General features: G+C 46.1%; 1 protein-coding gene across 1 annotated transcript in view; it reads left to right on the forward strand.

Moving 5' to 3' along the window:
* bmp16 (bone morphogenetic protein 16) overlaps positions 1–27224 on the forward strand; it is a 604258-nt gene that overhangs the window by 387766 nt on the left and 189268 nt on the right. The gene's annotated exons all lie outside the window — the stretch shown is intronic.

Consider the following 27224-nt stretch of genomic DNA (forward strand, 5'->3'; position numbering starts at 1 on the left):
CCACTCTTCCTGTTAGGCTACCTTAGAAAATATAGTAATGTAAAGTAGACATTCCACTATTATTCCATTACAAAACAAAATAGCCAATTTCCAGTCTTCAGGATATTCGGATCATAGATAGATAGAGTTATAATATATCGATTTGGATACATGGATTTTAAAGCTGTTTTACGTTTTAAAATAGCTTATTAATATCGTGGAATGATTTTAAGACTAGAGCATGAGCTTCTGCAGAGTTGAGTTGATGACTATTAGTTTACTCACAGGAGCAGCGGGAGGATCATTGACTGTACAGACGTTAGCTGCAGGCAATGACACAATAATGGGTTTCCCAGCTTCACGCAGTGTTTTGCTGAATATAGGTCTACTAAATCTAATCCATTATATTTTATAGCGCATATTATGTGAGTTCAGAGTTCAGATTTTCTTAGAACAGTTGATACAAATGTGGCACTGTAGAGTGGTGGCTGTGTGTGTGTGTGTGTGTGTGTGTGTGTGTGTGTGTGTGTGTGTGTGTGTGTGTGTGTGTGTGTGTGTGAGAGAGAGAGTAATAAAATATAAGTGTCTGCAGTGGTGTACAGTAACTAAGTACATTTACTCAAGTACTGTACTTACATTTTGGGGTATTTTTTACTTTCCTGGAGTATTTCCAATTTTAAGTACTTTTTTACTTCTACTCCGCTAGGCAAATATTGTACTTTTTCCTCCTCTACCATTATTTGAAACCTTAATTTAGTAGTTACTTTGTAGATTTTGACTATTACAAAGCAAAACATAACCACTACATTTTGACCATTTGAAAATAGCTGATTTATAAGCTCACAATGCCTCGTGATGCTACGCATTTTGCATAATTAATGATTACTTTTACTTTTGGTACATTAAAGGGGTAGTTCACCCCCAAAATAACTTTTTTTCTATGGATTACTCACCCCATGGAGCCTTGAATTCATGGATATTTTTTTGTTTTTGTCGCAGACGTTTTTGCTCTAGACCCAAAAGAGAAATTAGACGTTTGCCCGGGACCCAAACTAGTGTAAATATCGGATCTACAAGCTCACAACGCGTCGTTTCCTGCCGCGTTGTGAGCTTCTAGATCTGCTATTTTCACTACTTCTTAAACTTAAAATATATAGGAAACATTTACTTGCGAGATATTTACTCGCGACCCATAAAACTTGGTCCGGGACCCAAAGATGGGTCCCGGCCCACTGTTTGGGAACCACTGCTCTAGACGAGCAATGACGGTGACATGGTCTAGTGAAGTCTAGTGACTTCATTTTAGTGAAGTCTAAAATGATTGTAACAAACTGTAACAAACGAAGACAACGCACATCTAATCTATGACCATGACCATGACATGACGAAGCAGCAGAATTAGCCTTATGAGTTGTGAGAAAAGAAAGAAAAAAAGAGAAAAAAATTAAGAAATACAGTGGTAAATGAAACATGCTGTAATGAGAATGATCATGTTAAATAGAACAGTAAACACTAAGCTAACCCAGGGGTGCTGCTCATTCTTTGTGTTCTTTCAATGTCCTGCTGTATACACAATGGCATGGAAATTCACAATGAAGACAATAGAGAACATCAGAGAAACACCATTTTCACTTAATATTGAAGAGGCAACAATCTGGTAGTATTGAACATTCTAGTCAATTCAGTAATAACAACATGGGCCAATAAACATCTTGCGTAGGCTAATGTATACATTTCTGTGTGTGTGTGTGTGTGTGTGTGTGTGTGTGTGTGTGTGTGTGTGTGTGTGTGCGTGTGCGTGTGTGTATGTGCGTGTGAACTTTCATGTGCTTCCCGCATATTCCATCTCTTTGGAAATTGCCACTGACGTCAATCCAGCTGCAGACAGGTACAGAACACAGATTTACAATGGAGAGACTCACTGTGCCCCCCCTGCTGTTCCCCTGGGAACAACAAAATGGTTGATGAATGAATCAATAAGGTAATGCACTTTTACCACTAAGTTCATCACCAGCCACAAGATTTTACTTGTACTTCATACAATGAATAGCAAATATAGCCGATCTACAAGCTCACAACATCTTCAACGGTTGGAGAAGGTGTCCCACTGTCCCCTCTCTTCCATTTAGAGATAGACTCTGGTGTTGGGTAGGACACCTACTGGTTGTAGCTCTGCCGCTCAATATCTCCACTGCTGTGCAAGGGTTTGCGGTTTTCAATTAGTTGCAATTACCTATCTCCGTCAGTGTTATGTGTGGAGTCAAGATGCCATGGCTTAGGCTAGGTATCTATTGTTTTGGTATAGCTTGGTCGCCTGACACAAGCAAGTTCCTCACTTATCTTTGTATATAGCTAGCTAGGCTTTCTCCCTGCTTTCCTCAGATAACTACTTACCACCAACATGAATATGTTATGTTCTTGAGCCATGAGCTCATGCATTCAAACTTTTATCTTATAATGTGAAGTGGCTCCAACTCCTCAACAATTATTGTTTGACATAATTCGTTGGCAACTGTCTTCAGGCCAATATCTAGGCGTGTTCACTGTAATGTTACATAACTGTGTGTGTGTGTGTGTGTGTGTGCGTGCGTGCGTGCGTGCGTGCGTGCGTGCGTGCGTGCGTGCGTGCGTGCGTGCGTGCGTGCGTGCGTGCGTGCATGCATGCGTGTTCCCATAAAATTCCCCAGTATGTGTGTTATTACTTTGACAATTACAGTAAAGACCACAAATGATTTTGCATTTAAGAGGAATGGGATGAGAAAAGTTAAATATATCCTTGTACTTGACCTACAGCTGACTACTTAATTGAAACCATGCATTCATGGTGAATAAAAGAATATAATGTGTGTACTGTGTATGCGTGCATGTGAGGTAAACATCACAACCTCAGATCACAGAAGGTAGCTGAGCGTAAATATGGTCAAATATGAGCATCAGGTGTCATGTGATGCCCTCTTGGGGTAGCTACTGTAGGTACTATTCGCCCCCACCTCATTGTGTATTGGTTGTTGGAGATGCTCCTATAAGGGTTATTTTAACCACGGTGCCCCTAGGAAAGGATTAGAGTTAATACCATTGTGTGTCTCATCATGGTTTCCATTAAGAAAGCTCACACACACTGGGATCAACAGTTGGCTTTGTGACCTGAACAATGAGAATTTCCATTCTGACTCAGTTGGTATCTAAGGCTTTGTTCAGACACCAGGCAAATCCAATTTGTTTCTCAAATCTCATCTTTAGGACTGACTGTCACACTATTATTTGCAAGTGATCAGATTGGATTAGTGTTTTCAGATACGTGTTTCCTGATGCTGGTCAGACGTATTGACAATGCCTTGGGCTTCAATAAGAGGACAACAGAAGGGGAGCAGGTGCTGGAAAGATAATGGTTGTGGGACAAACAGATGAGAGAAAGAGATGACAAATGAAGAGATAATTGCCAAAACAAGATGGAGAGCAAACTCATAAGGAATGGAAAGAAATCTAAGATTGTTATTGCGGTGAAAATCCAGAGAGTGTGTACGTCTGTGTGGCATAGCTGTATCGTGTGGGTGTAGGCTATGCATGATTTGTAGGGGTGGGGTTGGTGGTCATAGTACATGTTGTATCATGTGAATGTGTGGATGGATGGAGCAGCTGGAGGATGAATGTGGGGAGAACATGCAAACTCATTAGAGAGACCCCTGTTGGGTTTGAACCCTGGACCTCCCTGAGATAGTGCCAACCATAGAGCTATACCATTGATTGATTGATTGATTGATTGAATATATTGTCAGAAATGTAAACAGCACGGTGGTACAGTCAGACATTTAGGCTAAAAGCATAACACAACAAAGTCCTGGGGACTTGTTTCCATTGTGGTCCTATGTATTCAATTCATCATCAACATAGCATAAGAAATTAACACAATAACACATCATCGTCATCAACAAATACAAAACACTATATGTGTCAGGGCATTCCACATTTTGGTGGCAGAGTAGTAGTATGCCAAGTTCTATGGATTGCTCCCTAAGCCTATAAGGCATTTGCTTTCATAAACTATTGTAAATACTATAACGATTACACTCAAGATCAAGACCACTGCAATTTCCACCTCAGATATGAGTAATTTTGACCGCTTATGTCTTTTTGCTCTGATTTCATTTTATTTGGTATTATTGTCCCCTGCATTTGACCCATAGAGCAGTGAGCAGTCACAGTGCAGCACTCAGGAACCAACTCCAGTTGTAAGAGATTGTGACCTTAACCTTTAAAAGCCAAAAGGTAGTCATCACTTGGGGGCGGCCTACTGATTGTTCCCTCCAAGTTTCAGGAAAATTAAAAAGTTATTTTTCTAACTGACAAAGGGAATGGGGCGAATACACTGGCCATTTATAGTAGTGCCCTCTCCATGCCAATAGGGTAAGACAATTGGTATTTTTACTCTTTTCATATGCTGACACCCAAACACAACCAGAAACACACAGAAACTCACACACATACACAAAACACCTAGACAGGACAAACACACCACATTTGCAAAGACAGGATGTAATAATCATCAGACTCCAGTGGTGCGCACACCTGCTACTGCTCTCCTTAATGGCTGGTTTATTTTTCCATTACCAGGACCCAACAGCTGTAAGTCATCCTAACAAAAGCAAACAACCTAACAATGTGAATGAGATGTGCTGCCATATTTGTAATAACATTTGGGTACCTCTGTTTCCCCTCACGGTAATTCCCCTCAACTTTCTTTCCTGGTGATGTCTGAGTTGTGAAACTGATGCTACTGTTCATTTCCTGAGGGAGTTATGTAGGCCATAGGTTTGTGGTGGCCCCAGGGGGGTGCCGAGAGGCCAATTAGAAAGGAGAGGAGAATGAGGAGAAAAAAAGTATGTATATATATTTTACAAAAAATAACTTTTGTGGCATCCTGATTGCCAAATGTTTAGGACGCATATCACATGGGTGCAGAATTTCTGTCTCCCTCTTCACTTTATTTTATTACATATATATTTTTGATTATACAATTCATACAATTATTATGTTTAAGTTTAATCATAACACAACCTAGCCTTTAGCGTCACTATTTTGGGCATGCCATTATTGTCAAAATCTTTCATCGCAGCATATAATGAGCTAGATCGGCTATTTTCACTATTTTCGTTTTTTAAGATATTTCTCAATAGGGGGGCAACAGCCAGAGGCTATATGGCTGTTTGGGGGGTCCTTGGCATGGAAACGTTTGGGAACCACTGATGTAGGCTACATGGTCATCACTGATGTATATCATCACTGACTGCTTTATGGTGTCTTGATGTGAAGTGCACTTACGCATTTGATGGTGGTGGACAATTTAGTTGATATATGGTGGGACATCTTTCCCACAAATTTCCCCATGCCTCATTTCACTAGTAAGAGACCACACCTTCTGCTTAAGTTAACGGGTTTTATTGAACCAAAATGGGTGGACGTGTGTGGATGTGGAACCCGGGCGGGGTGAGACTCTGGGTTGTGGGGAGTATGTCTCGGGAGCGGACGGCCATCGTTGCTCTACTCGGGGAGCGGTCGGTCGTCTAGGCTCCGTCACTGTCCCCCCCCCCGGATTCCTAGAGAAGTAGAGACAGAAGGGAGAAGAGCGAGAATCGAGGGGGAAGGAGGAGGTTGGGGTGGAGGAGGACGAACTTGAAACCGATGAAAGGCAGAAAGAACCGATCTACGAGCGCAGTACTCGCGACCCATGTTTGGTCTGTAGTGGAGCAGAACAAACAAGAGTTGAGAGATCGCAGGTGTATTTATACTGTGGTGATTGCAACAAGGATTGGCTGAGGTGAGTGGAGGCAGGTGTAGTGGATAGGGGTGATTATGAATGGGGAGTGGCTAATGAGTGAAGGTAGTGTGGTAGACAGGGAAGCGATTGAGGACGGGGAGTGGCTGTGATAACATAAGCAGAGGGTGGTCTCCACTCCTGAACCTACGTTGTAAACAACTACATTTCACTAGTAAGAGACCACACCTTCTGCTTAAGTTAACGGGTTTTATTGAACCAAAATGGGTGGACGTGTGTGGATGTGGAACCCGGGCGGGGTGAGACTCTGGGTTGTGGGGAGTATGTCTCGGGAGCGGACGGCCATCGTTGCTCTACTCGGGGAGCGGTCGGTCGTCTAGGCTCCGTCACTGTCCCCAAAAGAGCATGTTCGATGACGTGGATAGCCGAGAGGTGGAGACCGAATGTCTTGAGCTCGGGCACTGTGTCGCATGATCCCCCCTGTCCTTGGACCCTCAATCGGGCGAGGAAAACTCCCTCTAGGCTGGGTGGAGGAAAGAGGAAGAAACCTCGGGAAGGATCACAAGAGAGGGGACCCCCTTCCGGGGCGGACAGGCTGAAGATGATGCAACGCGTTACGGTCGTCCTGGGTGGAGATGGGCGCAACGGACGTCGTGGACTTTGCTTCTGTCGTGAATGTGGTAGGCTTGGGAGGACCATCGTCCGGGGATGCAAAACTACGTGATCTGCGGGACTTGTAGGACGTGGTGGGGGAACGCCAGGCAGGAGGAGTGGCCGGAGTAGGGGCGAGGTTGAATGCAAGGGGGTTAGGATTTGGCGGAGGTAGTCTCTTTGACGATTCGGCAGAGATGGTCTCCGGTCTTAAGGTGCGGCATTGAGGAACGTATCATGGGGGTACGGCGGAGGATGCGTTCGGAATGGACGGGGGGTGAGTCGATCTGAGCGGATGCGTGGTGGATGAATGCACCTGTTGATCGGATTGATACGCTCGAGCGTGAGGGATTCGTGGGAGTGGAATGTGTCGGACAGGCTGGGGTGAGAGATGGGGCTGAGGGTTGATCCGTTGATCAGCTGAGAATGAGGTACGCGAAGAATGCCATGAGAACATGACGTCAGTGGAAGGTGAAGCCTGTGTTGGTGTGGAAATGCTTGAAGGCGTTCCGTGCAGGCTGTTCTGAGTTTTGACTGGGGGGTGACTGATGTCCGAACGGGACGATGGAGGCATGATGTGGTATCGGGGGAGTTTGAACAACCTTATTGATAGGGTCGATTGTGGCTGTGTTGGCCTGGGAGATGAGGATGCTTCTTTGCGACCATTCGTAGCCCCAAAAAAGGCATTGCGAAGGCTGTTGGGTAAAACGCGGAGTACGGTTGATGGGCGGAGTGGATGAAGGTGTTGAACTCGGGGACCAGGCGGAGGCGAACCGGTCGCCCTGAGGGAGGAGGAAGCGCTCGGCGCCGGGATGCAATGGGCTGGAAGAGGGCGGGTGGGGGGGGGCGGGGCGAAGGAAGGGGGGCGCATGGAGCCGGTCCGAGGGAGGAGCGGCGGCGTGCTGTGCTGGGAGGGGGAGGCGCACGCGCTGGTCCGAGGGAGAAGGAGGCGCACGGCGAGGCGCGCGGAGCCGGTGGAGGGAGGAGGCGCACGGCGCCAATCCGAGGGGGGGAGGAGGCGGACGCCGCCGATCCGAGGGGGGAGGAGGCGGACGCCGCCGATCCGAGGGAGGAGGCGCACGGAGCCGGTCCGAGGGAGGAGCGGCAGGAGGGCGTGCTGTGCCGGTCCGATGGAGGCGCACGGCGCCGGTCCGAGGGAGGAGGAGGCGTAAGGGGGAGGCGCACGGTGCCGATCCGAGGGAGGGGGAGGGGGAGGCGCACGGCGCCGGTCCGAGGGAGGAGGAGGCGCACGGCGCCGGTCCGAGGGAGGGCGTGAGGGAGACGCATGGCGTCGGTAGGAGGGCGTGCTTTGCCAGTCCGAGGGAGACGCATGGCGTCGGGCGGAGGCGTGCTGAGCCGGTCTGGGGGAGGAGGAGGCGCACGGCGCCGATCCGAGGAGGAGGTGACGGGAGACGCATGGCGTCGGGAGGAGGCGTGCTGAGCTGGTCTGGGGGAGGAGGAGGCGCACGGCGCCGATCCGAGGCGGAGGTGAAGGGAGACGCATGGCGTCGGGAGGAGGCGTGCTGAGCTGGTCTGGGGGAGGAGGCGGCGCGCAGCGCCAATCCGAGGGAGGAGGAGGCATCTGGCGCCGATCCGAGGGAGGAGAAGGCGCACGGCGCCGGTCGAGGCGCCCGGAGCTGGTGGAGGGAGGGGGAGGCGCACGGCGCCGATCCGAGGGAGGTGGTGAGGGAGACGCATGGCGTCGGGAGGAGACCGTGCTTTGTCAGTCCGAGGGAGACGCAAGGCGTCGGGAGGAGGCGTGCTGTGCCGGTCCGGGGGAGGAGGAGGCGCACGGCGCCGATCCGAGGGCGGAGGGGAGGGAGACGCATGCTGTCGGGCGTGCTGCGCCGATCCGAGGGAGGAGTAGGCGCACGGCGCTGATCCAAGGGAGGAGCGGCAGGAGGGCGTGCTGTGCCGGTCCGATGGAGGCGCACGGTGCCGATCCGAGGGAGGGGGAGGGGGAGGCGCACGGCGCCGGTCCGAGGGAGGAGGAGGCGCACGGCGCCGGTCCGAGGGAGGGCGTGAGGGAGGGCGTGAGGGAGACGCATGGCGTCGGTAGGAGGGCGTGCTTTGCCAGTCCGAGGCAGACGCAAGGCGGCGGGAGAAGGCGTGCTGAGCCGGTCTGGGGGGGAGGAGGCGGACGCCGCCGATCCGAGGGAGGAGGAGGCGCACGGAGCCGGTGGAGGGAGGAGGAGGCGCACGGCGCCGATCCGAGGGAGGAGGTTAGGGAGACGCATGGCGTCGGGAGGAGGCGTGCTGAGCCGGTCTGGGGGAGGAGGAGGCGCACGGCGCCGATCCGAGGGCGGAGGGGAGGGAGACGCATGCTGTCGGGCGTGCTGCGCCGATCCGAGGGAGGAGGAGGCGCACGGCGCCGGTCAGAGGGAGGGGGGGGAAGTGGCGAGGTGTGGTGGGCACCTGCTTGCGTGCTCGTGGGGTAGTGTGTTTGCTGCTTGCAGCATGACCTGGGGGTGACGGGCCCAGTTTGCGGTGGAACGTGAACTGCTCGAAGGATGACTGGAGGTGACGGGTCCGGGTGAGCGTGCAGCGTGAGACGTGGACTGCTTGGGGGATGACTCGGGGGTGCCGGGTTGGGGTGATCGTGGGGTGGGGGGAGCTTGGGGTGAACGGCATGGGCTGCTTGGGGGAACCCGATGGTGATGGGTCCGGGTGGTTGTGGGACGAAGGTTGCTTGAGGAAACGGTGTAGGCTGCTTGGAGGATGGCCTGGAGGTGGCGGGTCCGGGTGGGCGTGGATGTGTGGTGTCGGATGCTTGGAGGAATCCCGGAGGTGATGGGTCCGGGTGGAAGTAGAAGGGACGGACGAGAGGGGGGGGGACGTGGACATTGGAGGGAGGCGAGGCGGGGCGAGACTGCCGGGGGGGGAAGAGGGGGGGAGGGGTGGAAGTGGTTGGGGCACTAGGCACCCGCCCACGTGATCGTGAGGGAGGAGAGGGGGGGGTTGGAAGTGGTTGGGGCACTAGGCACCCGCCCACGTGATCGTGAGGGAGGGGGGGGGGGGGTTGGAAGCAGACGAGGCGCACGCCGGTCCACGTGCAAGTGGGGGGCGGGGGGGAGGAAGTGGACTGTGCGCGTGTCTGCTGGGGAGGGAGGGAAGATGTTTGAGGGAGGCGAGGTGGGGCGGGCCTGCCGGGGGGGAGAGCTGGGGGGGGGGAGAGTAGAGGTGGCGGGGCACTAGGCACCCGCCGTGCTTGAGAGGGAGGGGGGAAGGCAGAGAGGGGGGGACGTGGACGTTGGAGGAAGGCGAGGCGGGGGAAGCCTGCCGGGGGGGGAAGGCGGGGGGAGGGGGGGACAGAGGTTGCGGGGCACTAGGCACCCGCTGTGCTTGAGAGGTGGAAGGGACAGACGAGAGGGGGGGGACGTGGACGTTGGAGGGAGGCGAGGCGGGGCGAGCCTGCCGGGGGGGGAGGGAGGGAAGACGTTTGAGGGAGGCGAGGTGGGGCGGGCCTGCCAGGGGGGAGAGCGGGGGGGGAGAGTAGAGGTGGCGGGGCACTAGGCACCCGCCGTGCTTGAGAGGGAGGGGGGAAGGCAGAGAGGGGGGGACGTGGACGTTGGAGGAAGGCGAGGCGGGGGAAGCCTGCCGGGGGGGGAAGGCGGGGGGAGGGGGGGACAGAGGTTGCGGGGCACTAGGCACCCGCTGTGCTTGAGAGGTAGAAGGGACAGACGAGAGGGGGGGGACGTGGACGTTGGAGGGAGGCGAGGCGGGGCGAGCCTGCCAGGGGGGGAGGGAGGGAAGATGTTTGAGGGAGGCATGGGGGACGGGCCTGCCGGGGCCGGGGGGGGAGAGAGGGGGGGGGGGGTCGGAAGTGGTTGGGGCACTAGGCACCCGCCCACGTGATCGTGAGGGAGGAGGGGGGGGGGGGTTGGAAGTGGTTGGGGCACTAGGCACCCGCCCACGTGGTCGTGAGGGAGGGGGGGGGGTTGGAAGCAGACGAGGCGCACGCCGGTCCACGTGCAAGTGAGGGGCGGGGGGGATGGAAGTGGACTGTGCGCGTGTCTGCTGGAGAGGAGTAGTAGAGGACGCCAGCTGGGCGGCGGCGTCGGAGCGTGTAGCCCGGGTGGGCGGGGCCGCTCGAGGTGAGTCAGGAGAGGTGAGGTTGAGGACGCCGGCTGGGCGGCGGCGTCGGAACGTGTGGCCGGGGCCGCTCGAGGTGCGTCTGGATCTGCAGCATGGTGGTGCGCGAGATAATCAGAGCGTGTGGCCCGGGTGGGCGGGGCCGCTCGAGGGAGGGGGGAAGGGGGGCGCTCGGCGCCGGTCGAATGTGGGGGGCGGGCGGTGCCCGTCGAATGGGGGGGGCACGTGGTACCCGTTGAGGGGGGAGGAGGGCGCGCTGCGCCCGTCCTTGGAAAGAATCGGCACGCTGTGCCGATTCGAGGGGGGCGCTCGGCGCCGGGAAGAGGAGTAAAGGAGAGGACTGAGGGAGGGGGGAGGGAAGATGGCGCTCGGCGCCGGTCGAAATGTGGAGGGCGGGCGGTGTGGGGGGCGCTCGGCGCCGGGAGGAGGGGGAAAGGAGAGGGGGAGGGGGGGAGGGAAGCGGCCAGAGCATCGATACAAACCTGACGATGAGCGGGGGGGCCTGCGGCGTGCAGGTGCACTGTGTAGACGGGGAACAGGTCTGCTTGAGCTCCGTTGAGTGGCTTGACTCTGGGACATCGACCAGCAAGGAGGAGGAGACTTCTCGAAGTGAACTAGGATGTTAAGGCATAGAACGAATCAATGCAAGAATGTGATGCTTAAGGACTGAAACATTAGCAAAGTATTGTAATAACAAATAAAGTTCACTCTCCCTGTATGGTGATGATGGCTGGAGGTGTTGTTCGGAAGAGCTTGTCGTCTGGGGCGTTCGGTAGACGATAGCAGAAGTAGCCGATCTACAAGCTCGCTTGACGGATTACTGGCACTTGATAAATGGACTGTTAAATGAAGTTCTTATCGAAAGCATAATGTGGTCAACAAACTTGAAACCGATGAAAGGCAGAAAGAGCCGATCTACGAGCGCAGTACTCGCGACCCATGTTTGGTCTGTAGTGGAGCAGAACAAACAAGAGTTGAGAGATCGCAGGTGTATTTATACTGTGGTGATTGCAACAAGGATTGGCTGAGGTGAGTGGAGGCAGGTGTAGTGGATAGGGGTGATTATGAATGGGGAGTGGCTAATGAGTGAAGGTAGTGTGGTAGACAGGGAAGCGATTGAGGACGGGGAGTGGCTGTGATAACATAAGCAGAGGGTGGTCTCCACTCCTGAACCTACGTTGTAAACAACTACATTTCATTGCCAGGCATGAGGGTAGAAGTTTGAACATTTTATAGATTACAGCTACAAGCTAACTCAAGAGGATGGCATGGTGTGTTGTTTATGGTAGCATGCCCATAAAAGTAGAACATTTGTTATACTGTACAAAGAGCCAGGACACTGAAATATGCCTGAGACGCTAAATTCATCATGTTTGTTTTATGCACATTAGTTAGATAAGTGATTCCCACTGGTTGTGGCAGCGAGTTGATAAATTGAACCTGATGGCATTTATTGTTATATATGTTTGTCTATATAGTCTTTAGGGTACTGATATGACATAATGTCTTCTGTTTTTATTCAGGGTCAATGGGTTTGTTGGATCTGAGAATGCTGCTGTACTAGCTATGAATACAAATTTTTTTTGTGATTAATGTGGTATTTCATCTCTAAACGTTATGTGTAGGTTGGAAGCAAATTGCATTTCATTGTTTGCATTTGGACCTTCCTTTTGTCCTACGCACCTGCCGTCAGCCTCTTTGGTGTGTATTGGCCCTTTTTTCAAAGGAATCAAATGACTGCAATGTGCTATTTTACTATAAGCATTAGTCTATTATTCAGCTGCCATGCAGACACCACCAAGTGGAAATCATTGCAAGGAATTAAAAATATAATTAATCAAACATGAGATTTTGCTCCATGAAATCCTATCCAATGGACTGTATACAATGCATGGTCCACTTCATCTTGATCTACAAGCAAACAATAAAATCTTCAATTACAGTTCAGAATTTAGTCATTTAGCAGAAGCTCTTATCCATTCCAGACCAACTTACAAAGTACAAAATCAGAGTAAGTATGAACGTAAGTGTACAGACAACTAAACTAAACAACGTTCACCTACTGTAGAGTGCATAGAAAAACTATTAGGGCTACAACAATGTAAGCGCGATACTTTGATAGACTGAATATTTTTACCAAATGGCGACAAAAAAGCAAAAGGCTTGTTTCCATTGTGGTCCATTAAACAGTCAACACTCAAATAACTGAACAAACGACAGTGCAACAAACAACAACACAAAATTAAAAACATCAATATACACTTTTTGAAACAACTCATGGTAATAACAAAGAAAGGTGGTGGGGGGCCAGGGATACCAGGTAAACATCAAACCCAGCATCTGTCTGAGAACATGAGACATTCTGTGGCAGAGATCAGCAGCTCTCTCTGCCACTGAACCAACAGAGCAACAGGGCACAGTTGGTCATCACACACACACACACACACACACACACACACACACACACACACACACACACACACACACACACACACAGACGCACGCGCACGCGCACGCGCACGCACGCACACGCACACACACACACACACACACACACACACACACACACACACACACACACACACAGACAGCACTTTTATATTATGTGTCCTGTGAGAGGCATTTACTGAGTCAAAGTCTTGGTATTGACTCACTTCGCCAATAAAATGAATCGTGATCCAGAGGCTGTTTCTGATTCAAAACAAATGTTCATTTTAGATCATGATATTACCATAATTTACAAATTTGGCCAGTAACTGGACAGGGTAATGATACTCAGAATCAGTGTGTGTGTGTGTGTGTGTGTGTGTGTGTGTGTGTGTGTGTGTGTGTGTGTGTGTGTGTGTGTGTGTGTGTGTGTGTGTGTGTGTGTATGCTAGCATGCATGCATGTGCATACGTTTGCATGCGTGCATGTTTGCAGGACCACATTGGAAACAAGTGTTTCATTAAGCTTTTATGTGTTTATCCTGGGTTTCAGTTATATTGTGATTACTTGTATTTCTTTTACCAAAATCAGATAAAAAGTGTGTGTGTGTGTGTGTGTGTGTGTGTGTGTGTGTGTGTGTGTGTGTGTGTGTGTGTGTGTGTGTGTGTGTGTGTGTGTGTGTGTGTGTGTGTGTGTGCGCACACACACGTGCGCGGTTGGTTCAGCCTGATGTTTGTTCTGTCTGAACCTGTTTTCAGATGGATGTTCTTGGTCTGGTAAGCATCACCTCCTGCCTCCTTTGAATCATAATGAAAACAAGCCCTCCGTCCTAAAATGAATGAGGTGTCACAGTCTCACTGCTTACGTTGTCGTATGGCAGTGTTGCACGCCGAAAATAGCTGATCTACAAGCTCACAATGACGGAGCATACATTAGGCATAAGAGGCTCAATGCAAACGCAAGCTAATATCCATTATTACTGGGGCCACTGGGGCGGCAGTGGCTCAGGGGTAGAGTGGCCGGTAGAGCAGCCGGATGGCAACCGTGAGGTTCTCAGTTCGATCCCGGGCTCCCCCGGAGTTACTGTCGAAGTGTCCTTGAGCAAGACGCTGAACCCCTAATTGCGCCTGATGAGCAGGTTGGTGCCTTGCATGGTTTCCTCTGCCATCGGTGTATGAATGTGTGTGTGAATCTATTATATGTAAAGCGCTTTGGATAAAAGCGCTATATAAATGCACCATTTACCATTTATTACGTGGATGCGGGGAAAGTGAACACAGACGTTATTTGAAAGTCATTCCGGGAAGACATTTTGTTGTGAGTTAAATGGAAAATATTTGTCAGGGAATTGGTCCCTGAAACATTCTAATGAACATTGGACAGTCATAAACATGATTTATTATTGATTTAGTATTGATCATTCAGTCAAATGGAACTGAGTGAGGACAGTGGTATCTTTCGTGGCCAAAATGATGAATTATATATTAGGGTTCTGGGAATAATAGCTCTTATTGTTCAACCTTTTCCTCTGTGGTGGAATGAACTTCCCACTGATGTCAGGACAGCAGAGTCACTGCCCATCTTTCGCCGCAGGCTGAAAACCCACCTCTTCAGGAAACACTACCCTTCCTCTTTGCCTGGCCTACTTGTTGTTAACTAGTTGTACGAACTCTTGTTTTAGTTTTGTATTGTTTTATTGGATCTCACTTATTGTAAGTCGCTTTGGATAAAAGCATCTGCTAAATGACTGTAATGTAATGTAATGTAATGTAATGTGACAAGATCAATCTGGCCATCAATGTTTGAAATGTCCCATCTTGCAAATGTCACACACACAGTGTGTGTGTGTGTGTGTGTGTGTGTGTGTGTGTGTGTGTGTGTGTGTGTGTGTGTGTGTGTGTGTCTGTCTGTCTGTCTGTCTGTCTGTCTGTCTGCCTGTGTGAGTGTGTGTGTGTGTGTGTGTGTGTGTGTGTGTGTGTGTGTGTGTGTGTGTGTGTGTGTGTGTGTGTGTGTGTGTGTGTGTGTTTGGGCATAAAATGTATTCATGTAGCACACAGTTAAAATTGTAACCCTCGGAAAATAGGAAAGCCATCTCGAGCATGTAACTGCTGCTATCTGTTTGTTAAGCCCAGTCCACGCCAATGATTTGCAACGCAACTAGTTGCAACTTTTAACCTCTTGCAACTACTTGCAACACCTTGTAACAACTTGTAACAACTAGAAACAACTAGTAACAACTTCTAACAACTTGTAACAACTTGTAACAACTAGTAACAACCTGTAACAACTTGTAACAACTTGTAACAACTAGAAACAACTAGTAACAACTTGTAACAACTTGTAACAACTTGTAACAACTTGTAACAACTAGTAACAACTTGTAACAACTAGTAACAACTAGTAGCAACTTGTAACAACTTGTAACAACTTGTAACAACTTGCAACATTATTTCAAAACTGCGCCGACCTGCAACTAGTTGCGTTGCGAATCATTAGTGTGGACTGGGCTTTAAAGAGGTACTTCACTGCCCAAAGGACTTTTTTTTCCTATCAATTCTATTCTACTTTGATAGAAGTAGAATTGAATTGATCGAAAAAAAGAAAAAAGTAGTCTACTTTTTACTTTTTTTCGATCAATTCAATTCTACTTCTATCAATTACTCACCCCGTGAAGGGTTTTTGTCGCATTCCTAATCCAATATTCCAATATTCGAGAGCAAAACCATATTTAAAACATTTGCTTTAACCTCTGCAGTACATTAGTCCTCCTTGGATAACACTGAGGTGGGCATAATAAGCTTCAGCTTCAGCCCAAACCTTTTCGGTCAAATGATTTTGTTGAAAATATTCTGTATGCTCAACTGTTTTGTTTTCCTAAACCATGACCGAAACAAATAAACTAACTAACTAACTAACTGAGAGTTATTTTGGAGTTTATAAATGATTTTTGATACAGTTTTGCCGTGGCCGCTTATTTACTTCAATGATCAATTTTGATCAGGTGAGAAACTAATCGAAAAAAGTTATTTTGGGGGTGAACTACCCCTTTAAATTAGTGGTTCTCAAACTAGTGGTTCTCTGGTTTTTAATTTCAAGGACCCGTTTGTTATGCATTTGGCCCCATTTGATAACATATTCTATCTTTGGGAACTGTGAGAGTGTAAAAATGTGTACAAAAACCCCAGTTTGAGAACCACTGCATTAAACAGAGTGTGTGTTTCTTCTGTCTTATGCGTATTCCATGTGCCCCTGTGTTTGAATTCAAGTTCAGACAACTGCTGTACTGGCTGTACTGTACAGCTGTACTAAAACATCAATGGTTCCAAAGCAGAAACAGCTGGAGGCCGTATGAGGTTCCAGTGAAATATGCCTCACTCACTGTTCCTGTGAGACATTGTCTCCCAGGTGAACCCAATAAAAGGCTCTGGAGCAGCTGCTTCTCTAAGCTAAGGGGTCACCCCTTAGGCTTAAAAAGCATGCTACGCTACAAAACACTATGATCATTTAACCACATTAACCGCAGTGGCTCTGTTTTGGGCAAAACGGACACCAGAGCCGATGATCGGTCCTACTATAATCTCAGCTGAAACAGCAACCTTTCCTCCAAGTGGTCTCTGTAGAAGTGCTACAATAGCAGTTTTGAGAGAGAACTTCCATTTTTATCAACAATGTTCCACACTAGAGGTTACAGCGCAGCTGGAGAGCTAGTATTTAGGCCAAATTATTTGTAGGATGTTGAGCCTCTCAACATCCAGACAAGTGATCCCGCTTGTCTAGAGAATAGATAAATGCTTAAATATGTTGCAGTTATTTTGATACTAAAATGATCTCTCCAGTCTCCACCCAAACTTTCTATGCTAGTCTGTTGATTTTCGCAATCTTTCATACACGTCATACTTCGTTTCCAATAAAATCATACAGATTACATTTCAGTATCTTATGATCTGGTTAAAACAACAACATAATACAGATTACATTTCTATCATTCAAATCACTCCCTGAGGAATAATTCCCCCCCTAACATTGAACTCATGACCAGGTTTCACAACCTCTGAGTTTCAGGTACATATTCGGTTATAATAGCATATACGCCTACTTGATTCCTGATTTTAATAGATCTATTAAAATGCACCCAATTCATCGTAAGTTACATGAGGCAGTCCAGACAGCTCTAATAATCATTTATAACCTTCTTACTTGATTCGAGCAAAATAAACAATAAGGATGCTGGTTGTTAATGCCTTGTGTCAATTATGTTTGTACAGGGCTGGACTGGGAACAGGAATTAGCCCGGAATTTTAATGACAGCGGACACCATATCTATCCAAATTGCCATAAAAATATTAAAGAAAACACACAAAATCAGTGTAGTTTAGGCACCTATAAATTCTTTTTTATAGCACGAGCATGATTGTAAGAAAAATAACTGCTTTTATGGAAGGAAACAGAGGGCAAAAACATCACAGAAAGTGACAGATCATTTTATTATGTGCACAACGCAAGAACTAACTTAACCCTAAAATAGTGCTGTATAGGCTAATTCACAATGTGCTGCTTTTGCAGAGAAAACGGGGACCACTGGAGTCACAGACTTCAGTAGGTCACCAATTTCAGCGTATCTAGCAAGTACAGCAATGAATTAAACTCATAGACATACAGTAAGCTGTGAAGTGAAATGTAACATGTCGGGTTATCACTGGCCCACACTCAAAGAAGTAAAAACTTGACACCATGCCTTAAATTGACAAACCTATTTGTAACATCACTGATCTCTGTCTTAATACACATCAAGCTCTCGCCGTAGCTGTATGTATGTTGGTATGTCAAATGCGGGCTTCCATGAGACTGTCTCTTTCACTCTCTCCCCTATCTCCCGTTCTCTCTCTCTCCCTCTCTCTGTAGTGTGTGAGCTTCAGCAGGCGCTATGTGTGGAATATAGAAAACAAAGTTGAATACAAAACTACTTAACAAGATGGTTGGTGCGATTAATAAGAGATTAACTGAAAAATATATTTGTTACATGCGTAGATTATCAACTATGATCTCTATGTCTCTCTCCCTCTCTACCGCTACTTATTGTGATCATTATAATCTTCACCAATAAGGATAAAATGACTTTACAGGATTAATATTGGTGTAACTAAAAGGTTAGCTGACACTTTTATTTTTCTTACATGCACAGATCATCAAATGCATTAGAGTTGCGCGCCTGCAGCTGGAGGGACAGGAGTTCATTGGCAGCACTGTAGATCCCATACTCTGAGATTATTAATTTACAAAAACAGCATAATTATCATTAACCGATTTGAAGCATATTCAGGAACTGAGTTTCTTGGCCTTCTGCTGGCAGTGTGCACTAATTCACAATAGTTGCATGTATTGCATGTTTACTTAGTGAAAAAAGCTGCATGACCCTTTAACACCGTCAACATTAACAACAATGACAACCTGAGAGAGGGCTGGATTAGTGTTAGTAGTTGTCACATGATCTCATTATCTTCGGTCTAAAAGCTGCTAGATTATTATGAGTAATTTTGTTATAATAATGAAATCGCCTTTCTAACTTATAGTAGCAGTCTCCCCAGTGGCTCGTTCTACTATATACAACTCTGTCAATTACAGACTGTGTCCAAAGCCACAAGGATGTCCTTTTCAGTGGCCATCAACATGAAATCTTCCAATTTGCTGGCAGACAGGCAGCTTCTCAGTATGCTTTTTATAGATGTTTTATATATTTTTTTAAATGATCGTTCACAGGCAACCTACACCTGGGTTATTACATGTGTCAACTAGTACGCGAGTCTAAGCAGGTGATATGCATCTGTGCGCGTGTTGAATCTCTGGAGAATTTGATAGCAGCACATTGTGTGACTCATTGCACATTTAGTTTTGTTCCATCTGGACCCTCCTCCACAGTACTGTCTGTATCCCATTCATCCAATCGTGATTCTTTCAGCTTGTCCCACTAAGCTTTACAGCTCTGCCTCAGACTTCAGGTTGTTAATCGTTGCCCTGCTATCACATTTAATCACTTAATCAGAGCCACTGAGGTCTTCAAGCGCAGATTTAGAGAGCATTGCTTTGGATCAGGGGGACGTTTTTTGGATCCATAAACCTTCGGTGGATGGCCTCAATAGCTGTACAATTCTCATTGTCTCCATCAGGCCGGACGGCAGAAGGCTGGAGACTATGTTTTTGCTCCTGTCTGTCTGTCTGTCTGTCTGTCTGTCTGTCTGTCTGTCTGTCTGTCTGTCTGTCTGTCTGTCTGTCTGTCTGTCTGTCTATCTGTCTCTATGTGTGTGTGTGTGTGTGTGTGTGTGTGTGTGTGTGTGTGTGTGTGTGTGTGTGTGTGTGTGTGTGTGTGTGTGTGTGTGTGTGTGTAATCTGTGTGTGTCTCTGTCTCATCTAACTGAGTGTATAAGGATGAGAGAGAGAGAGAGAGAGAGAGAGAGAGAGAGAGAGAGAGAGAGAGAGAGAAGAGAGAAAGAGAGAAAGAGAGAAAGAGAGAATCAATAATCTATTAGGTCTGTTCTTTGTGTTTTCCATATGGTGACTTTGTTTTCTCACACAATACAGACTAATACCATATATGGCGTTGCTTTGTGTCTAAATTTACTCTGTTATTTATTTTACAGGGTAATTTTATTATTGGATAGTAGGTCATGCAAGTGTTGACAGTAATTCTTTAATCACTGGGCAGATTGTGTTTTTACAAGTGGCATGTGGTATTCCCTTTTTTTATTCGTTTTTCCCCAAAAGAAACCCGCACAGTGTTGCTAAATCCATGTGATGTAAACAAATCCCTACGGTCCAGAATTAACTCTGCCTCAGAATTCCTGGCCCGGTGTGGTGCCTGAGACCACAGAGACCACACAAGCAGACCTGTGAGGCAGGGGTGTAATTTCATTAAAAACTACAAGGGTGGCAAAAGAAAGTAGCACTTAAAATCACTATTCTTTCAAAAATAGACGATCTACAAGCTCACAGCGCTTCAGATTGCAGCACGTTGTGAGCTTGTAGATCTTCTATTTTCGTTTCTGAAAATGCTCGCCTATCATGACATGCCAGGTTGAAAGTGGTTAATGAATGTATGGTTGTAGACAAGAAAACCCTACCCCTATGTGTGGATGGGTGTGGATTGAGATGTACTCAGTGCTTGCCATCCCCTGGGACCGCAAATGACGCCCCTGCTGGGAGGTGATTTGATGAGTGTTTTTTTTGTTTGTCTAGCTTTCTTGAAGAACCGAACTGGCAGCTTTTTTTATATGCCGACTTTCTTTGTGTCATAATAGATAGGCATCTCTCTCTCTCTGTGGGTATTTAACACAATTATGTCGAGTTAACACAATTATTTGGAGTCAATTGTTTTTAAGAGCAGCTGAGGATAAACAGACCTAAACAGGATTATGTATTTTTTTGTAAGGTTCAGGCAGACTTATTGAAGGGACAGGAATTCCATGCAAAATCCCTTATCATACTGGTAGAAGAAATTGGTGCTGTCAATAAATTGATATTTTGCCATTTGTTGCTGCCTAATTTTACTGCATGAGACACCACTAGAAAATCATCTATGGTGGGACAGCAATTCCACCTGTTAACCTGAAAAGCAGTTTTCAAAAGGTCATCATAAAACTTACTTACTTTGATTGATTGATGGATAGAATAAAAGTGGAACTTTTATTTTATATTATAGTGACTCACTGTATATTTTATTGATTGTGAATTTGATATAGCCTTTTCTGGCCATGGTATATGTGGATGTTAAAGTGATATTTCACTTTGACAGAACAGTTTTACCCTTAATAAATCTTCTATCAGGCATCATTCACCAATAACGGCACTCTAGAATCATTTAGAAAAACTGCAGTGCAAGCATTCACTGTCATATTGTTGTGTTGTTGCTGTCGTTGTTTGTGTTTCTGTGTGGCGGTCAAATTAATTTCCCCTCCAGGGGATCAGTCAAGCAATCAATCAATCAAGCAATCAATCAATCAATCAATCAATCAGTCAAATTAAACCAGCAGCCAATAGAGTGGGTGCCTTGTAATTGCGTTTCTGTTTGGCAGATGTCCACCTCAGCAGACATGCCTTCCACACCTAATCACCTTTCTATTGTTATTGTTTCAACATTCTGTTTCACCCTTCTTTTAATTGTTATTTTTTTATGTTTCTGTTTCAATGGTTATTTGTTGTTTATGTAAAGCATCTTTATTTAGAGTATCTAGAAAAGTGTTTCGTATTAGTTTGATGTATTATTATTATTATTATGTGGCACAGGAGTGTAGCATCTCTCGTTCAATTTGTGTTCTGTCATTCACGAAGTAATTTTTGCCTGCTTGCAATTGTCAATAATGAGAGCTAAAGAAACAATAAATGACAAGTCATATTATACCAGGTGCTTCTCTCTGTGACCATGTGTGTGTGTGTGTGTGTGTGTGTGTGTGTGTGTGTGTGTGTGTGTGTGTTAGCATTCATTTGTTGTTAGCACTTACTAGCACTCATTAGCATGGTCTGTAGCAAGCAAACATGGCTCAACTACTGCTATCTTTGTCAACCAGTCGGGAGGTTAGACTGTTGCCCAATGCCCACTTAGATGAGCCTCTGAGCTTACACACCTGGAGCAAATGAATTAACGAGCGGCATGAAGCAGCGCTGATGGCCGGGCAATGATACACGCTCGTCAGCCCCAGGCCAGCTGCGTGAAAATGAGAGAGGGGGAGAAGAGAGACAGGGGAGCGCGAGGCTTATGATCCCATAGCATGGGAGGACGGCTGCCGTTCAGAGTATGGGGAAGTCAGAGTAATTTAGGAAGTCTCGGGGAAGTCTCCCCATTGGCTTAAAGGACAGCCAATGATGAAAACGTGTCGAGAAAGTGTTTGACTAGTCAGTCTCTTCTTAGACCCGGCGCTCTTCGAGCACCTGGTAAAAATGTAATGACTGCCCTTAAACATAATGCTTAAATGTGGAAATGATCAATGAAACTCATATTAGTCCGTGAGCCAGGGGGGTTGGTCATTACCATCTGAGGGGAATAATGCTCATAGTGATTTTTGTCAAGGTATGCATGTCTAGAGTTAGAAAATATGTGATAGCCTTGCACCAATGGTAGCTTTATGGGTGCTATCATGCATTTTATGTTATAACACTAGGCGAAAATTACATGGGTCAATATATGAAAACATACTATTAACCCCCCCCCAAAAAAATATACAAAAGGTTTTTCAATTGGTTCTGGTACGTCTAGGCATGCTTAAGAACATACAAAAAAATCTAGGAAATTATATTTCTCGTAAAGCCATCATTTTCAAGATGGCGTCCAATATGACTGCCAGGAGCTTAAATGGCTTTATGATACTGTTCAACCTAGAAAGGTGGTTTTGGTGTCTAAAACTAGGTCTTAGGGTTCAAGAAATATGGCTGAATCAGTGAAATTACCATCAGTTCATTTTTTATTGCCAAATCAAAGATGGTGTCCATCCCATGGTGATGTTCCATTGTACTAAATTATGTTAAAAACAACAAAATATTGCAGTTGTGTGAGGGAATCTGTGAACTTCGTGAACGTGATTCATATGGGGACCTGGGGGGGGGGGGGCATTCATAGGTGTAGAATCTATTTCTAATGTTATATTTTGACTTGCTGGTCAGTCTTTGGCCTATGTGCTAAAGGTCAGGTCAAGGTCTCTCTCGCACCTTATCGTCCAACCAGGTGTCCAAGCAGGCAGCAGATATGGTCACTGGTTGACATGTACAGCAGGCCCTATTCACCTCACAATTGACATGGAGCCGTTTGTTGACACCTTGCAGGTATATAAGCTCTATAATGTAATTGTGCATCCCGGTGGGATGCATGTTATACAGTCATTCTTCAGCTGCATTGCAAAACTGATGCAAGGTTCAGCACTGGAAGTGGAAATGCATGTGGTTGCAGAACATGACAGGCAAGTTCAGTGGTCAGTCCTGAGTGTATCAGCAGCACTCTGAAGTGGTTTCTATCAACTTGGCCAAAGACATTTGAACAGATACAGCAGTAGCCTACCTGGACACTGCACATCTCCATCCTACTGGCTGACAGTGGGTAGACAACTTCTTACTACACTTCACATCCACCAGTTTGAATGCGCAGGGAGACACATTGACATTAACTTCACCTTTTCTCTCATGAAGCACATGACTGAAGCACTTCTTCCATGCTGGCCATGTGCAGTGTGCTTGATATCTAACCCAGTGCCTGCTGAAGATGCATGTGCTCCTTGTCTGTCGGCACCATGATGGATTCTGGATCACTGTCTCTGCTGACCAGTCTGGGGAGCAGACTGCCATAACGATCAGGAAAGATGCTGTCATGATGCATGTGAGTGGAGTGGACTGAAGACTTCCCCAAAATGTGCAGAAACAGAGGGAGAGTTGAAGCACTGGTGTGTCTTGGTCATAAAATATTGGGGTGTAGGATTCCTCACACACAGAAAGATCATCTCTTCAATCCCATCCTTGGCTAATTTGCCCCCATGCTGTTGTGAATAGTAATGTCCTTTACCCACATGAGATGTCATCATGAAGAGTAAGAACATTAAGCAGAAGCCGTTGAGCATGTTGTACACCTTCAGTGCTGACGATAGATACTGCATTTAGTCATGATGAGGTAGACATCACCATGAGTTCCTATATCCCTGATGCAGCCATCTCTGGAAAGGGTGTGATACACATGCTCAGTGATTACACTGATGTTCTTGTCCTGTTGTATGCTGTGTATTGGGGTGTATCAGGTTGACCTACAGTGTAAAGTATAGATGGAGCATTGGGATGGGACAGTCTTATATGTATGACAAAGGCAAGATCAGAGCACACTACACTTTGCTGGCAGGGAACTTCCCAGGCTACCCTGATGTGCTGGGTGAGGTGGGTGCCACAAGTCAATGGCCCTTCCTCCAACACCGACCAACCTGTTGCACCACATGTGGGCTCATTTATTTACAAGTGATGTTGTGGAAAGTGGCAGACCACCAAGCCCCACCTGACAAGTCGTTTGATGTCACAAAATTTGGATAGGAGATCTAGGATATTCTTGTTCCTGTCATTGCTAAGGGTGACCCCACCGTCAGAGCTATGTGACATGGTGCAATATCAATTTAGGGCACAGAGAGTGAGAAGTACATCACTGATGTACTGTAACGGCTCTGGTGAAGATGGTTACTGATGATATGTTCAAGCTACAGATGAGGAGTGATGTTAATAAGGAGGATACTTGTAAGGATGAGGTAGAACAGGATGTGGGTTGGAGAATACAGATGTAGTTGCAAAAGATACATATTTGACATTAGATTATATCATTTTACATTCATGTTATTATGAATACCAGTTCTTGTGACATGTTAATGACACTTTTCACAAAACAAAATCATGAATAGTGAACCATGAATGTTCATCAAGTTGTTTCCATTTGTTGTTCTCCCAGAGGTCAATTTTAACCTTGACCTGACCTTTGACATGATTGACCTGATATTAAAAAAATAACATCACGAATGGATTCTACATATGAAAACCCTAAAAAAGAGGTATTAAACAGAGGTATTCTAAGACAAGCGGATTAAAAGTAAAAAATTGCCAGGCGTGTGTTTAGTGGCCATTTTGGATATTTTCTTACCCATTGCACTATATTCTGTTTATTGAATTTCATAATACATTTCCTTAGAATCTAACATGGTTTTAAATCTATAGGTAATTTACAAAGGAACCCTTTGTGTTCCATCTTTCATTAAAACCAAAGTACATCTTATATCACATATAGTCACTATGTTGTCACTGCCTGTAATAGAAAAATATTCTAGATATGCAAATGTTAACAACCTTTCTGGACAATATATAGTCTGAGCTTTATCCCAACCATTTTTCAGAGAGAGAGGGTCAATAATAAGAGAGAACCATCAGTTTGAAGTAGAATGCTTCATTTGGATTTTGAAAACTGTGTTTTGGCTTGTGGTTATAAAAGGAGTGATAACACACAGATAGCTACCACCGATGCAAGGCTATCACATTTTTCCTAGCTCTAGGGGTGTATACCTACCCAAAAATCACTATGAGAATTATTCCCCCCAGATGGTAATGATGACCCCATTTTTGGGGTCCTGGCTCACGGACTATATGTCACTAGACTAGTACACCTGACGAAGGCTGTAGAGGCCGAAACGTAGTGTTTTTACCGCTTAAAAATACATATTTTTGGGAGCATTAAGACGATGCTTCTCTACACTATCACCATTTCCCTCATGTGTCCATGACAGTATTCACTGCAGCATCAGTGTGGATATTTATCTGGTGGACAGCTGTTTCCCATGGCAGTGCTTCTCAAAGTTTTTCATTTGTTTTGAGTTACAGACCTGTAAGGGTCCATTTGGACCCCCTCAAGAAACCAAGAGGGTTCCTGGGCCCCACCTTGAGAACCACTGCTCTGTGGTTTCAATTAAAGCCTAGGCTTTAATTGAAACCACAGAGCAGTGGTGTCTTTGAAGAACTTAAAGTGGATATTCATTAATATCTACTCATTATCTATGACACATTCTGGCAAAAGTAAACTGCATGGCTGCTTCTAATTGTGATAAACGTTAAACTTTTGTAATGTCATGCAGTTCACTTACACCATCACCTCAGCTAAGTGAACTATATGGGTTACATTAGATAAGTGCTTCTCAACCTTTTCTGGATCAGGGGGCCCAATCTTGAAAGTGTTTATGGTCCACCCATCTGACCGCAAGTGGTCAGATGCACCGCATTTTCAGAGAACCTTTTATTTGAATGATCAATCAATTGATTGTGTTCCATCAGTAATGCTTTAAGTACTGTAGCTATTTGTCACAATGAAAACTCATTTTTCAAGGTTTTAAAGAAAACGTACCCTGAAGGACTTTTTTCTTTCTTTCTTTCTTTTTCCAGGGGGTCCCCAGCGAAAGTAGTCAATACAGCATCACAATCATTTTAACCACTTTATCCATTTATATGTTGGCTATTCAAAAATAGCAGATCTACAAGCTTACGGGCCGCGTTGCGAGCTTGTACATCTGCTATAATTATATGTATTTTTAATTAAACATAAATCTTCTGTTCTTGGGGTCCCTGGCACAAAACCTTTTCAGATGGGGGCCGGCGAGCAAATACATATCAACTTGGGGTCCTTGACTTGAAAAAGTTTGAGAACCAACTGACCTTTTGAACAATGAACGTTTGCGTTTACCATTGTAGGAAAACAAGGACTGGGGTGGTGGGGGTTTCCGAACACTCACATCTATTTACGCACCACACTGTCCCCTGGGACTAGTCGCCTACTGTACATATCAGGCCCCCACACTGGGAGACCCTCCCTTTCTGCCTATCCTCAAAGCCCCTGGGGTCCACACGCACACACACACACATTTGTAAACTTGCGAGCACATCAACATTTATGGATGCCGATTTTATTACAATTTATTGCCATTTTTAACCGGAATCCTAAAGACGAAAATAGTCGATCCACGTGCTTGGAAAATAATTTCTAATACATATTTTTTGTTAAAAGTTTGAAATCTTGTTTGAAATGACCAAACTTTCCTACCGATGATGTCACTGGTAGGCGGGTTTCTGAAGTGTCCACAGCCCTTTGAGAAACCGAGGGAGTAGACAGATATGGCGCCATATTATAAGCATTAATGAGGACCAATTACATGAAGATGGGTTGAAACTGGGCAGTCCTTTAAGTGCTTAACAAACACAGTGAGTCACCACACATGTGGCTCACACTAATCCTCTTTAAGCCTGGTTTATACTTCATCGTAGGACGGTGCCGCATGCCATTAATAGCCCTTTCAACAAGCTAACGATGCATTGTTTGTGAACTTGTAGATTGGCTATTTTTGGCGTGTGACTAAATATAAATCAGGCTGATGATGTGAAGGGCTTTGGCCCTGGCCTGAGGGGGCTGAGGTACAGCCAGTGGTTCTCAACCTGTGGGTGATTTTGGAGGGGGGGGTACCCAGATGACAGTGAAGTGACAATTTAAGGACTTTTAAGACCTTTTTAATACCTATTAAAAATGAAAGAAAAGAAAAAGACCATTACTGCATCAAAAGTAATCAACAAACTGTACTATAAAACCTGGTAAAACATTGGCCAAATTGTCCAATGATATAAGGAGGCACAAAATTTGAAAATAGCCAATCTACAAGCTCACAACGCCTCGCAACGCAAGCCGTTGTGAACTTGTAGATCTGCTATTTTCACAATATTTACAGAAGAACCGAGTCAAACAAAATTGAATCCCTCAACTCTTACA

The sequence above is a fragment of the Gymnoscopelus braueri genome, assembly GCF_963280865.1.
Source record: "Gymnoscopelus braueri genome assembly, chromosome: 5".
Taxonomy (NCBI): Eukaryota; Metazoa; Chordata; class Actinopteri; order Myctophiformes; family Myctophidae; genus Gymnoscopelus; species Gymnoscopelus braueri.